Source organism: Arachis stenosperma, chromosome 6 (genome assembly GCF_014773155.1).
Source record: "Arachis stenosperma cultivar V10309 chromosome 6, arast.V10309.gnm1.PFL2, whole genome shotgun sequence".
Taxonomy (NCBI): domain Eukaryota; kingdom Viridiplantae; phylum Streptophyta; class Magnoliopsida; order Fabales; family Fabaceae; genus Arachis; species Arachis stenosperma.
Window position 1 is genome coordinate 62,195,662 of NC_080382.1, and position 14,126 is coordinate 62,209,787.

At 40.7% G+C, this 14,126-nt stretch overlaps 1 non-coding gene across 1 annotated transcript; it reads right to left on the bottom strand.

Moving 5' to 3' along the window:
- Positions 1–4,212: 4,212 nt before the first annotated feature.
- Positions 4,213–4,320, bottom strand: LOC130938390 (small nucleolar RNA R71). The gene has a single exon (XR_009069557.1). It is a non-coding gene; the product is annotated as a small nucleolar RNA R71 (small nucleolar RNA).
- Positions 4,321–14,126: the final 9,806 nt, after the last annotated feature.

Here is a 14,126-nt window from a genome sequence, read left to right on the forward strand (position 1 = left end):
AAAGAAGGACTAAATCCCCAGGTTGGAACTCTTTTCTCTTGATGTGTTGATCATGTACAGCTTTCTTTTTCTCCTTGTACAGCCTTGAGTTCTCATAAGCTTCTAGACGAAGGCTCTCCAATTCTTGCAATCGCAACTTCCTTTCAGCTCCGGCCTTCTCAAATCCCATGTTGTATTCCTTTACTGCCCAAAAAGCTTTGTGCTCCACTTCAACTGGAAGATGACAGGCCTTGCCATAGACTAAACGAAAAGGACTCATCCCAATGGGTGTCTTGTACGCTGTTTTGTATGCCCAGAGTGCATCTTGCAGCCTGGTGCTTCAGTCTCTTCTATGAGGTTTAACTATTGATGAGCGGATAATTTGTATGCTTTTTGGCATTGTTTTTAGTATGTTTTTAGAATCTTTTAGTTAGTTTTTATTATATTTTTATTAGTTTTTAATTAAAATTCACTTTTCTAGACTTTACTATGAGTTTGTGTGTTTTTCTGTGATTTCAGGTATTTTCTGGCTGAAATTGAGGGATCTGAGCAAAAATCTGATCCAGAGACTCAAAAGGACTGCAGATGCTGTTGGATTCTGACCTCCCTGCACTCGAAGTGGATTTTCTGGAGCTACAGAAGCCCAATTAGCGCGCTCTCAACGGCGTTGGAAAGTAGACATCCTGGGCTTTCCAGAAATATATAATAGTCCATACTTTGCCCAAGATTTGATGGCCCAAACCGGCGTTCAAAGTCACCTCAAGAAATTCCAGCGTTAAACGCCGGAACTGGCACCTAATTGGGAGTTAAACGCCCAAACTGGCACTAAAGCTGGCGTTTAACTCCAAGAAGAGTCTCTACACGAAATTTCTTCATTGCTCAACCCAAGCACACACAAGTGGGCCCGGAAGCGGATTTTTATGTCATTTACTCATCTTTGTACACCCTAGGCTACTAGTTCTCTATATATAGGACCTTTTACTATTGTATTTGATATATCTCTAGACATCTAGTTCTTAGATCATTTGGGGGGGCTGGCCATTCGGCCATGCCTAGACCTTGTTCTTATGTATTTTCAACGGTGGAGTTTCTACACACCATAGATTAAGGTGTGGAGCTCTGCTGTACCTCGAGTATTAATGCAATTACTATTGTTCTTCTATTGAATTCCACTTGTTCTTTGTCCAAGATATCACTTGTTCTTCAATTTGATGAATGTGATGATCCGTGACACTCATCATCATTCTCACCTATGAACACGGTGACTGACAACCATTCTTGTTCTACAAGCATAAGAGGCTTAGTGAATATCTCTTGGATTACTGATACACAATGCATGGTTGATCGCCTGACAACCGAGTGCTCGCCTGACAAACGAGCCAGCCATTCCGTGAGATCAGAGTCTTCGTGGTATAGGCAAGAACTGATGGCGGCATTCAAGAGAATCTGGAAGGTCTAACCTTGTCTGTGGTATTCTGAGTAGGATTCAATGATTGAATGACTGTGACGTGCTTCAAACTCCTAGCAGGCTAGGGCGTTAGTGACAGACGCAAAAGAATCAATGGATTCTATTCCGGCCTGAACAAGAACCGACAAATGATTAGCCTATGCTGTGACAGAGCATCAGGGACGTATTTTCACTGAGAGGATGGGAGGTAGCTGCTGACAACAGTGAAACCCTACACGAGCTTGCCATGGAAAGGAGTAAGAAGGATTGGATGAAGACAGTAGGAAAGCAGAGAGACGGAAGGGAAGGCATCTTCATACGCTTGTCTGAAGCTCTTGCACCAATGAATTACATAAGTATCTCTATCTTTATCTTCATGCTTTATTCGTTTATCACTATACCCATTTGAGTCTGCCTGACTGAGATTTACAAGATGACCATAGCTTGCTTCATACCACCAATCTCCGTGGGATCGACCCTTACTCGCGTAAGGTTTATTACTTGGACGACCCAGTGCACTTGCTGGTTAGTTGTGAGAAGTTGTGTTTATGCCATGGTATTGAGCACCAAGTCTTTGGAGCCCTTACTAGGGATTGTTTATGTTTGGAAAAGTATTGATCACAATTTCGTGCACCAAGTTTTTGGCGCCGTTGCCGGGGATTGTTCTTGTGTATGGACAACTGACGGTTCATCTTGTTGCTTAGATTAGGCATTTATTTTTTTCGAAATTCTTGAAGGTGAATCCTAGAGTTTCATGATGATTTGTTGAAATCTGGCTGGCTGAGAAGCCATGTCTAATTTCATTGGACCGAGGTTTCAACTTATCATCACAAGAGCTTGATGATTTTTATCAATCTTGCTTTTGGAGCAGTGATCTGCTAAGGCTTGGCTGGCCTTTGGCCATGTCTAGTGTTTTGGACCGAAGCTTTCTTTGAAAGCTTGGCTGGCTGTGAAGCCATGTCTAATTCCTGGACCGGAGTCTTAGACTAGCATTGCACTGATTCCTGGAATTCTCATTAAGAATTTTGATATCTTTTTCCACTTAATTTTCGAAAAACACAAAAAAATTTTAAAATCATAAAATCCAAAAAAATATTTCTTGTTTGAGTCTAGAGTCTCATCTTAAGTTTGGTGTCAAATGCATGTTTTTGTTATATTTTTCGAATCCATGCATGTATTTCTTTGTTTTGATCTTTGAATTCTTTTGGCTTGAGTGTTTTTTGTTTTATATAGTGTCAGTAGTATACAAACTGCTAAGTTTGGTGTCTTGCATGCATTGTTATTTCATTCTTGCTTCATTTTGATTATTAAAAATCCAAAAATATTTTTAATTTGTGTTTTTTCAAGTCAATGATACCAAGAATTGAAGATTCAGAACATACTGCAGAGGAATTACACAGAAAAAGCTGAGCATTCAAAAATGCCCAGTGAAGAAGACAGACTGGCGTTTAAACGCCAGCCAGGGTACCCGGTTGGGCGTTTAACGCCCAAAGAGGTAGCATTTTGGGCGTTAAACGCCAGAATGTATACCATTCTGGGCGTTTAACGCCAGGATGGTGCTAGGGGGAAGATTTTGTTTTCAAATCAATTTTTTTTTCAAGTTTTCAAAGTTTTTCAAAATCAAATCTTTTTCAAATCATATCTTTTCAATCAAATGTTTTCAAAATCAATTCCTTTCCTTTTTCAAAGATACTTACTAACAATTAATGATTTGATTGAACATCTCAAATATGTTACCTTTTCTGTTGAGGAAGGTTTAATGTTTGAATCATATCTTTTCTTGTTAGACAAGTCATTGATTTTCAAAATCAAATCTTTTAAAACATTGTTTTCAAAACATATCTTTTAAAATTGTTTTTAAATCAAATCTTTTCAATCATATCTTTTTAATCACATCTTTTTCAAAATCAGTTGTCAATCAAATCTTTTTAACTTCTAATTTCAAAATCTTTTTCAAAAATCACTTGATTTCTCCTCCACTTTCAATTTTCGAAAATTATCAATCAATTTTTAAAATGTTTTTGACATCTTTCTAATTAATTTTCAAAAATTCTCTTCACTCCTCCTCACATCCTTCTATTTATGGAGTACTACTCCTTCTTAATGCACAATTCGAACTTTATCTCATCAAGTTCGAATTCTTCTACCTTCTTTCTTCTATTTTTCTTTTCCTCTGACATCTCAAGGAATCTCTATACTGTGACATAGAGGATTCCACATCTTCTTGTTCTCTTCTCTTTCATATGAGCAGGAGCAGAGACAAAGGCATTCTTGTTGAAGCGGACCCTGAACCTGAAAGAACCTTGAAGAGAAAGCTAAGAGAAGCCAAAGCACAACTCTCTTTAGAGGACCTGACCGAATTCTTCAAAGAAGAAGAACACATGGCAGCCGAAAACAACAACAATGCCAACAATGCAAGGAAGGTGCTGGGTGACTTTACTGCACCTACTCCCGACTTCTATGGGAGAAGCATCTCTATCCCTGCCATTGGAGCAAACAACTTTGAGCTTAAACCTCAATTAGTTTCTCTAATGCAACAGAATTGCAAGTTCCATGGACTTCCAATGGAAGATCCTCATCAGTTCTTAGCTGAATTCTTGCAAATCTGTGACACAGTCAAGACTAATGGGGTAGACCCTGAGGTCTATAGACTGATGCTATTCCCTTTTGCTGTAAGAGACAGAGCTAGAATATGGTTGGACTCTCAACCTAAAGAAAGCCTGGACTCTTGGGAAAAGCTAGTCAATGCCTTCTTGGCAAAGTTCTTTCCACCACAAAGATGGAGTAAGCTTAGAGTGGAAGTCCAAACCTTCAGACAGAAGGATGGAGAATCCCTCTATGAAGCTTGGGAAAGATACAAACAATTAATCAGAAGATGTCCCTCAGACATGCTTTCTGAATGGAGCATCATAGGTATCTTCTATGATGGTCTCTCTGAACTATCCAAGATGTCTTTGGATAGCTCTGCTGGAGGATCTCTTCATCTGAAGAAGACGCCTACAGAGGCTCAAGAGCTAATTGAAATGGTTGCAAATAACCAATTCATGTACACTTCTGAAAGGAATCCTGTGAACAATGGGACTAGTCAGAAGAAATGAGTTCTTGAGATTGACACTCTGAACGCCATTTTGGCTCAAAATAAAATATTGACTCAACAAGTCAATTTAATTTCTCAAAGTCTGTCTGGAATGCAAAATGCACCTGGCAGTACTAAGGATGCTTCACCTGAGGAAGAAGCTTATGATCCTGAGAACCCTTCAATGGAAGAGGTGAATTACCTAGGAGAACCCTATGGAAACACCTACAATTCTTCATGGAGAAATCACCCAAATTTCTCATGGAAGAATCAAGAGAGACCTCAACAAGGTTTCAATAACAATAATGGTGGAAGAAATAGGTTTAGCAATAGCAAGCCTTTTCCATCATCTTCTCAGCAACAGACAGAGAGTTCTAAGCAGAATACCTCTGACTTAGCAACAATGGTCTCTGATCTAATCAAAACCACTCAAAGTTTCATGACTGAAACAAGGTCTTCCATTAGGAATTTGGAGGCACAAGTGGGACAGCTGAGCAAGAAAATTACTGAACTCCCTCCTAGTACTCTCCCAAGTAATACAGAAGAAAATCCAAAAGGAGAGTGCAAAGCCATAAACATGGCCGAATTTGGAGAGGAAAGAAAGGAAGTGGACGCCACTGAGGAAAGCCTCAATGGGCGTGCACTAACCCCCACTGAGTTCCCCAATGAGGAACCATGGGAATCTAAGGCTCAAAATGAAACCATAGAGATTCCATTAGACTTACTTCTGCCTTTCATGAGCTCTGATGAGTATTCTTCCTCTAAAGAGGATGAGTATGTCACTGAAGAGCAAGTTGCTAAATACCTTGGAGCAATCATGAAGTTAAATGACAAGTTATTCGGAAATGAGACTTGGGAGGATGAACCTCCTTTGCTCACCAAAGAACTGGATGACTTGTCTAGGCAGAAATTGCCTCAAAAGAGACAAGACCCTGGAAAGTTTTCCATACCTTGTACCATAGGCACCATGACCTTCAAGAAGGCCCCGTGTGACTTAGGATCAAGTGTAAACCTCATGCCTCTCTCTGTAATAGAGAAGCTAGGGATCTTTGAGGTACAAGCTGCAAAAATCTCACTAGAGATGGCAGACAACTCAAGAAAACAAGCTTATGGACTTGTAGAGAATGTTTTGGTTAAGATTGAGGACCACTACATCCCTACTGATTTCATAGTCCTAGAGATTGGGAAATGCATGGATGAAACCATCATCCTTGGCAGACCTTTCCTAGCCACAGCGAAAGCTGTGATTGATGTTGATAGAGGTGAAATGATCATTCAAGTGAATGAAGAATCCTTTGTGTTTAAGGCTCAAGGATATCCCTCAGTCACCATGGAGAGGAAGCATGAAGAGCTTCTCTCAAATCAGAGACAAACAGAGCCCCCACAGTCAAACTCTAAGTTTGGTGTTGGGAGGCCACAACCAAACTCTAAGTTTGGTGTTGAACCCCCACATTCAAACTCTAAGTTTGGTGTTGGGAGGTTCCAACATTGCTCTGAGTATCTGTGAGGCTCATTGAGAGCCCTCTGTCAAGCTACTGACATTAAAGAAGCGCTTGTTGGGAGGCAACCCAATGTTATATTTTATATATTTTCTTTTGTTATTTTTTGTTATTTTGTAGGTTGATGATCATGAGAAGTCACAAAATTAATTAAAAAAGCAAAAACAGAATGAAAAACAGGAAGAAAAACAGAACACCCTGAAGGAAGAACTCACTGGCGTTTAAACGCCAGTGAGGGTAGCAGTTGGGCGTTTAACGCCCAGTCTGGTACCATTCTGGGTGTTTAACGCCAGAAAGGGGCACCAGACTGGCGTTAAACGCCAGAAAAGGGCTAGAACCTGGCGTTAAACGCCAGGAATGGGCACCAGCCCGGCGTTTAACGCCAGAAATGGCTCAAAACGTGAATTTTGATGCCATTTGGTGCATGGATGACTTTTCCTTGACACCACAGGATCTGTGGACCCCACAGGACCCCACCACCACTCTCTCTCTTCTTCCCCCATTCACCAATCACCTCAACACCTCTTCCCCAAAAACCCTTCACCTATCAAATCCCATCTTTCTCTTCACCACTCACATCCATCCTTCATAAAACCCCACCAACCTCACCCTTCAAATTCAAACCACTTTCCCTCCCAAACCCACCCATAATAGCCGAACCTCATCTCCCCTCTCTCCTATAAATACCCTTCTTCACTTCTTCATTTTCACACACCCTATAAAACACCATCTCCCTCTTCTTCATTTCTTCTTCTTCTACTCTCTTCTTTCTTCTTTTGCTCGAGGACGAGCAACCATTTTAAGTTTGGTGTGGTAAAAGCGTTGCTTTTTCGTTTTTCCATAACCATTATGGCATCCAAGGCCGGAGAAACCTCTAGAAAGAGGAAAGGGAAGGCAAAAGCTTCCACATCCGAGTCATGGGAGATGGATAGATTCATCTCAAGGGTGCATCAAGACCACTTCTATGAAGTTGTGGCCTTGAAGAAGGGGATCCCCGAGGTCCCCTTTTCACTCAAAAAGGGTGAATATCCGAAAATCCGCCATGAGATCCGAAGAAGAGGTTGGGAAGTACTTACCAACCCCATTCAACAAGTCGGAATCTTGATGGTTCAAGAGTTCTATGCCAATGCATGGATCACCAAGAACCATGATCAAAGTGTGAACCCGGATCCAAAGAATTATCTTACTATGGTTCGGGGGAAATACTTGGATTTTAGTCCGGAAAGTGTGAGGGTGGCGTTCAACTTGCCTATGATGCAAGGAGATGAACATCCTTACACAAGAAGGGTCAACTTTGATCAAAGGTTGGACCAAGTCCTCACAGTTATATGTGAAGAGGGCGCACAATGGAAGAGAGATTCAAGAGGCAAGCCGGTTCAATTAAGAAGGCATGACCTCAAGCCCATGGCTAGAGGATGGTTAGAGTTCATTCAACGCTCAATCATCCCCACTAGCAACCGGTCCGAAGTTACTCTAGACCGAGCCATCATGATTCATAGCATCATGATTGGAGAAGAAGTGGAAGTTCATGAAGTTATAGCCCAAGAACTCTATAAAGTGGCGGACAAGTCTTCCACCTTGGCAAGGCTAGCCTTCCCTCATCTCATTTGTCACCTCTGTTATTCAGTTGGAGTTGACATAGAAGGAGATACCCCCATTGATGAGGACAAGCCCATCACCAAGAAAAGGATGGAGTACACAAGAGACCCCTCTCATCAAGAGATCCCTGAGATGCCTCAAGGGATGCACTTTCCTCCACAAGACTATTGGGAGCAAGTAAACACCTCCCTAGGAGAATTAAGTTCCAACATGGGACAACTAAGGGTGGAGCACCAAGAACACTCCATTCTCCTCCATGAAATTAGAGAAGATCAAAGAATCATGAGAAAGGAGCAACAAAGACAAGGAAGAGACATTGAGGAGCTCAAGCACTCCATAGGATCTTCAAGAGGAAGAAAGAGCCGCCATCACTAAGGTGGACCCGTTCTTTAAATTCCTTGTTCTTTATTCTTCTGTTTTTCGAATTTTAGTGCTTATGTTTATCCATGTTTGTGTCTTATGATCATTAGTGTCTTAGTGTCTATGCCTTAAAGTTATAAATGTCCTATGAATCCATCACCTTTCTTAAATAAATCGTTCTTAATTGAAAAAGGAAAAGAATTGCATGAATTTTAAATTTTATAACAGTTTAATTATTTTGATGTGGTGGCAACACTTTTGTTCTCTGAATGTATGCTTGAACAGTGCATATGTCTTTTGAATTTGTGGTTCATGAATGATGGCTCTTGAAAGAATGATGAAAAAGGAGACATGTTACTGAGGATCTGAAAAATCATTAAAAATGATTCTTGAAGCAAGAAAAAGCAGTGAATACAAAAAAAAAGAGAGAAAAAAAGAAAAAATCGAAAAAAAAGAGAAAGAAAAAGAAAGAAATAAAGTTGTGATCCAAGGCAATAAGAGTGTGCTTAAGAACCCAGGACACCTCTAATTGGGGACTTTAGCAAAGCTGAGTCACAATCTGAAAAGGTTCACCCAATTATGTGTCTGTGGCATGTATGTATCCGGTGGTAATACTGGAAGACAGAGTGCTTTGGGCCACGGCCAAGACTCAATAAGTAGCTGTGTTCAAGAATCATCATACTTAACTAGGAGAATCAATAACACTATCTGGATTCTGAGTTCCTAAAGAAGCCAATCATTCTGAATTCCAAAGGATAGAGTGGGATGCCAAAACTATTCAGAGGCAAAAAGCTAAAAGCCCCGCTCATCTAATTAATACTGATCTTCATAGATGTTTTTGGAGTTCATTGCATATTCTCTTCTTTTTATCTTATTTGATCTTCAGTTGCTTGGGGACAAGCAACAAATTAAGTTTGGTGTTGTGATGAGCGGATAATTTGTATGCTTTTTGGCATTGTTTTTAGTATGTTTTTAGAATCTTTTAGTTAGTTTTTATTATATTTTTATTAGTTTTTAATTAAAATTCACTTTTCTGGACTTTACTATGAGTTTGTGTGTTTTTCTGTGATTTCAGGTATTTTCTGGCTGAAATTGAGGGATCTGAGCAAAAATCTGATCCAGAGACTCAAAAGGACTGCAGATGCTGTTGGATTCTGACCTCCCTGCACTCGAAGTGGATTTTCTGGAGCTACAGAAGCTCAATTAGCGCGCTCTTAACGGCGTTGGAAAGTAGACATCCTGGGCTTTCCAGCAATATATAATAGTCCATACTTTGCCCAAGATTTGATGGCCCAAACCGGCGTTCAAAGTCACCTCAAGAAATTCCAGCGTTAAACGCCGGAACTGGCACCTAATTGGGAGTTAAACGCCCAAACTGGCACTAAAGCTGGCGTTTAACTCCAAGAAGAGTCTCTACACGAAATTTCTTCATTGCTCAGCCCAAGCACACACCAAGTGGGCCCGGAAGCGGATTTTTATGTCATTTACTCATCTTTGTACACCCTAGGCTACTAGTTCTCTATATATAGGACCTTTTACTATTGTATTTGATATATCTCTGGACATCTAGTTCTTAGATCATTTGGGGGGGCTGGCCATTCGGCCATGCCTAGACCTTGTTCTTATGTATTTTCAACGGTGGAGTTTCTACACACCATAGATTAAGGTGTGGAGCTCTGCTGTACCTCGAGTATTAATGCAATTACTATTGTTCTTCTATTCAATTCCACTTGTTCTTTGTCCAAGATATCACTTGTTCTTCAATTTGATGAATGTGATGATCCGTGACACTCATCATCATTCTCACCTATGAACAAGGTGACTGACAACCATTCTTGTTCTACAAGCATAAGAGGCTTAGTGAATATCTCTTGGATTACTGATACACGATGCATGGTTGATCGCCTGACAACCGAGTGCTCGCCTGACAAACGAGCCAGCCATTCCGTGAGATCAGAGTCTTCGTGGTATAGGCAAGAACTGATGGCGGCATTAAAGAGAATCCGGAAGGTCTAACCTTGTCTGTGGTATTCTGAGTAGGATTCAATGATTGAATGACTGTGACGTGTTTCAAACTCCTAGCAGGCTAGGGCGTTAGTGACAGACGCAAAAGAATCAATGGATTCTATTCCGGCCTGAACGAGAACCGACAGATGATTAGCCTATGCTGTGACAGAGCATCAGGGACGTATTTTCACTGAGAGGATGGGAGGTAGCTGCTGACAACAGTGAAACCCTACACGAGCTTGCCATGGAAAGGAGTAAGAAGGATTGGATGAAGACAGTAGGAAAGCAGAGAGACGGAAGGGAAGGCATCTTCATACGCTTGTCTGAAGCTCTTGCACCAATGAATTACATAAGTATCTCTATCTTTATCTTCATGCTTTATTCGTTTATCACTATACCCATTTGAGTCTGCCTGACTGAGATTTACAAGATGACCATAGCTTGCTTCATACCACCAATCTCCGTGGGATCGACCCTTACTCGCGTAAGGTTTATTACTTGGACGACCCAGTGCACTTGCTGGTTAGTTGTGCGAAGTTGTGTTTATGCCATGGTATTGAGCACCAAGTCTTTGGAGCCCTTACTAGGGATTGTTTATGTTTGGAAAAGTATTGATCACAATTTCGTGCACCAACTATCTTCTGCAAAATGTGCTTTATCTCTCTGTTAGACACTTTGGCTTGCCCATTAGTCTGAGGATGATAGGCAGTTGCTACTTTATGAATGATCTCATGCTTCTTCAGTAATCTTGTTAGTCTCCTGTTACAAAAATGGGTGCCTTGATCGCTCACGATTGCTCGTGGTGATCCAAAGCGACAAAGAATGTGGTTTCTCACAAAGGAAACAACAGTGTTAGCATCATCAGTACGGGTAGGAATTGCTTCCACCCATTTAGAAACATAATCTACAGCTAACAGTATATAAAGGTGGCCATTAGAATTTGGAAATGGACCCATGAAGTCAATGCCCCAAACATAAAAAAATTCACAGAAAAGCATAATTTGTTGAGGCATTTCATCCCTCTGGGATATATTACCAAACCTTTGGCATGGGGGACAAGATTTACAAAATTCAGCAGCGTTTTTAAAAAGAGTGGGCCACCAGAATCCACAGTCTAAGATTTTTCTAGCTATTATTTGAGGGCCAAAATGTCCTCCACTCTCAGATGAGTGACAGGCCTCTAAAATGGACTGGAATTCTGATTGAGGCACACACCTTCTAATTACCTAGTCAGCGCCACATCTCCATAAATATGGGTCATCCCATATATAATATTTAAACTCGCTTTTCAGCTTGTCTCTTTGGTGCTTAGTAAAATTTGGAGGAAAAGTGCGGCTAACTAGATAATTAGCGACATATGCATACCAAGGGACTACTTCAGATACTGCTTGTAGGTTATCAAATGGAAAATTATTAGCTATAGGAGTGGAGTCATCTTTAATGTGCTCAAGGCGACTCAAGTGGTCTGCCACTAGATTCTGGTTACCACTCCTATCCTTTATTTCTAAATCAAATACTTTCGAGCTGCATGGTCAGAATACACTACTACCTTAGCACCAAGTAAATAGGCTCAAAATTTATCCAGAGCAAAAATAATAGCAAGAAGCTCTTTTTCAGTAGTAGTGTAGTTAAACTGAGCAGTGTCTAAAGTCTTAGACGCATAAGCAATGACAAAAGGATCTTTACCTTCACGTTGAGCCAGTGCTGCTCCTACTGCATGGTTGGAAGCATCGCACATGATTTCGAATGGCTGGCTCCAGTCGGGTCCTCTCACAGTTGGAGCTTGAGTCAGGGCGGTTTTTAGCTTATCAAACGCTTATTTGCAATCCTCACTGAACTCGAACTCAATATCTTTCTGCAGTAGTCTGGATAAGGGAAGTGCTACCTTACTGAAGTCCTTAATGAATCTTCGGTAAAAACCTGCATGTCCAAAGAATGAGCGGACTTCCCTCACAGAGGAGGTGTAAGGCAAACTAGAAATAACATCCACCTTTGCTGGATCTACAGAAATGCCAGTATTAGACACAACATGTCCCAGTACAATACCTTGTTTAACCATAAAATGACATTTTTCAAAATTTAATATAAGATTTGTACCGACACATCTATCTAATACTCTAGATAGACTATCCAAGCAAAGGCTAAAAGAATCACCATAAATGCTAAAATCATCCATAAAAACCTCCATACAATCCTCGAGAAGGTCAGAGAAAAGACTCATCATGCACCTTTGGAAAGTAGCTGGTGCACTGCACAAGCCAAAGAGCATTCTCTTATAGGCATAAGTCCCAAACGGACATTTAAAGGTAGTCTTTTCCTGATCTTCAGGAGCTATATGAATCTGGAAATAGCCTGTGTAACCATCTAAAAAGCAGTAATGTGATTTACCTGACAGGCGATCCAACATTTGATCAATGAATGGAAGGGGATAATGATCCTTATGAGTGGCTTGGTTAAGACGCCTGTAATCAATGCAGACCCTCCAGGCATTCTGTACTCTGGTTGCTATGAGCTCTCCGTGCTCATTCTTCACTGTAGTGACTCTAGACTTCTTGGGTACCACTTGGACTGGGCTCACCCATTCACTGTCTGAGATGGGGTAGATAATATCTGCCTCTAATAGTCTGGTCACTTCCTTCTTGACAACCTCTAAGATAGTGGGGTTCAGTCTTCTTTGGGGTTGACGAACGGGTCTTGCTCCTTCTTCTAAAAATATTCTGTGCTCACAAACTTGAGGGTCGATGCCTACTATGTCTACTAAACTCCACCCAATTGATTTCTTGTGCCTCCTCAGCACACTAAGTAACTATTCTTTCTGTTTAGAAGTGAGGTCCCGTGCAATGATAACTGGAAACTTCTGCTTGTCCTCGAGGTAAGCATATTTGAGGTGTCGAGGGAGGGGTTTCAATTCTAACTTCTGTTCATGGTCAGGCTCTGGATTGTCTGGAGCTGATGGCAGTGGCAGAGTACTTTCATTGTCCTCAAAATTCCCCACACTCGGACCTTGTCCTATGATGCGTGAAAACTTGTCTCTCAACAAATTTTCCTTCGGCAAGTATACCGAATTATCGTCAAGTAAAACTCACAGTAGAGTGAGGTCGAATCCCACAGGGATTGATTGGTCAAGCAATCTTAGTTAGAAGAAAGTGCTAGTTGAGCTGAGCAGAAATTGGATTTGAAATTTGCGGAAAATTAAATGACTGGAAAGAAAATAGCAGGAACTAAAGTGCAGAATCTTAAATGGGGAGTTGGGGTAATAAGCATGAAATTAAATGGCAGAAAGTAAAGAGAATGGGTAGGATAAGATATGGGGAAATCATTGGGTTCAGGACATGTTGCATTCTCCGGATTAAGTTCATTCTCATCTCTTCCTCAATCAATGCATTCATTGATCTCCTTGGCAATCTTAAGTGATTGGATCCCAATTCCTTGGCAATCCAATCTCTCTAAGCTTGAACAATTGCCCAATTCCTTGATTTAATTGCTCATGGGAAGAGATGAAGTGTGGTCACTGATTATACCACATGTATTCCCAAATCAAAGTGTTGGTAGGATTACATGTCACAATATCCATCGAAACCCCAATTTGGTCTAACATGAGAAAGCATTTCTAGCATGATCTCCTCATCCCTTTTCCAAGGCTCAAAGGAGATCCAATTGTGGAGAGTTTCTTTTCCAAGACAACTAACCAATTGAATTAAGATTGAAAGCTTTCTAGTAAGATCAAGAGAAAAGAAAGAAGAAGAAGAATGAAAACTATAATTGATCCATCAAATTACACCAGAGCTCCTTAACCCAATGAAAGGGATTTAGTTGTTCATAGCTCTAGAAATGAAAAATAGCAAAAAAGAAGAATCCATGCTAAAGTGCAGAAAAAGTAAATCTATAGAGAGTAGTGCCCAGAAGTGCCAAGCTTCTCTCTAGTTCAAAACTACTCATATTTATACTACTCCTCATGATCTTCTAGTGAGTTCTTCAAGTCTTGGATGTGGGTTCTGGACCTTGAGTTGAAGCAGTTCTCATCTTTAGTGGGCCCAGCTTGTAGAGAAATATGAGTTAGGCTTGGGCATTTAGTGAGATTAACATTGAGTCACATTTTTGGGTGCGAGAACGTTAGTGGCATTCACCTTTTTCACTAACGTTCCACCCTTATATACCC